This window comes from Zootoca vivipara, chromosome 12 (genome assembly GCF_965207765.1).
Source record: "Zootoca vivipara chromosome 12, rZooViv2.hap1.1, whole genome shotgun sequence".
NCBI lineage: Eukaryota > Metazoa > Chordata > Lepidosauria > Squamata > Lacertidae > Zootoca > Zootoca vivipara.
Window position 1 is genome coordinate 6929376 of NC_142595.1, and position 1890 is coordinate 6931265.

Here is a 1890-nt window from a genome sequence, read left to right on the forward strand (position 1 = left end):
GGAAAATGTTTACTGAATATATGGGGGGGGGATTGTGTATACTTGAAAACGTTGGCAGCATTAAGATAAATTCAACAGTATAAATAAGTTTTGATGGATGTAATAATGAAATACTGAATGGCCAGAGGCGTCTTAGCCATAGAGGGTAGAGGCGCAGGGAACCACGGCACCAGGTGCTGGAGGGTGCCAGGTAAGAGGTCCGGGGGGCCATGTCTTGGTGGGGCGGCAGCCTGCCTGCCGCCAGGGGGAAGGCAGGAGGAGGCAATTGGTGAGCCGGGCACGCAGCGATCAGCCCTCCATCCCTTCCTCCCTCCACCCGTCCCTATCCGGCTGGTGTGTGCGGCCCTCCCCCCGGGAGGCGGGCACAATCTCTGACAGCCGCCTCTCCTCTCGGCGCCGCAGTTGGCGGCCGGAGTGCTTCTTTCCTGCCACTGCACAGGACTGGAGGAGGGTGCAGAGCGGCCAGGAAGGAGCTCAAGTCGGGGTGGGGGGACGGACGGGGACCCGCTTGGCAGGTTTGCAGAGGGCACCACAGGCCCGGGGTGGGCTACATGAGCTCTGTGGGACCCTTCCCACTCTGGGCCCAGAGGCGGAGGTGCACTTTGGGGTGGGAGAAGCCATGAAGAGCCCTTTTTATCTCTGCGCCCATCCTCTCTTTGGGGAATCACCACCGCCCCCTCCCTCCGCAGCCGGTTCCCTGGCAACTGGAGACCCTGGGATGGAAGGAGGGGAGAGGGGAGGGAGGAGAGGGATCCCCCAAAGGGAGAAAGAGGGGCCGTGAGAGGGAAAGCCCCCCCCCAGCCTTGTCCAGCTTGTCCGGGGGAAAGGTGGGTGGGTGGGGGGGTGCCGGAGGGATCCTTGAACCACGGTGCTAGATAGGCTTAAGACGGCCCTGTGAATGGTTTAGTTTGTCAGGAGTATGGGCAGGAGTCAGGCTCTGGGGCCTGTAGTGCTTTGCAGGACTGGGGCCTGCCTCAGCTTGTGCTGGAGAAGCAAGGAGTGGCCACTCAGGTGAAGACCTCAGCTTGTGCTGGAGAGGCAAGGAGTGGTCACTCAGGTGAGGCCACTTGATACCTCACTGCACCTGGTGGCAGGAGCTGGGAGGGATAAAAGCTCAGCATTTCCCTTCAGCTCTTTGCCACAGCAACGTTACCCCTGCCTGGTTGCCTCTGGCCTCTCGCTCCTTGGACCCTTGCCTTGCCGACGCTTTGACCCTTGACCCTTGCCTTGTCGACGCCTTGATCCTCGACCCTTGGACCCTTGCCTTGCCGACGCCATGATCCTCGACCCTTGGACCCTTGCCTTGCCGACGCCTTGATCCTTGACTCCCAGACCTTCGCCTCTGCCTTGCTCCTTGACCCTGCGACTGCCTGCTGCTGGACCCTCAGCCCTGCACTTGTTCCTGCTTCTACATCACCATCTTGCCTCTGGTCCTGACGTCCTCAGTCAGGGCTTCAACCGCCCGCCGACCGGACCATGACATAGTTTATGTAAAATATGCAGAGATTTATGTCCTGCAAAATGAACCATGGAAAGAGAAGGGAATTCATTGATACTTTAAGGTTGTTTAAATGAATATTCTAAATTGTAAAACAGAAAATTAAATTGCACACACACACACACACACACACACACACACACACACACACACTTACCAATTCTTACCAAGTATTAGTTCAAGCAGTGATTCTGCATCAGAGGCAACTCATGAGATAATGATAGTGCTCAGTTGGTAGAGCTCAAGACTCTTAATCTCAGAGTTGTGGGTTAGAGCCCCATCGTGGGCAAAATATTCCTGTATTGCAGGAGGTTGAACTCGAGGGTCCCTATGGTCACTTCCAACTCTACAGTATGATTCTGTGGATAACTGCCAACAAATTATGGAGATGT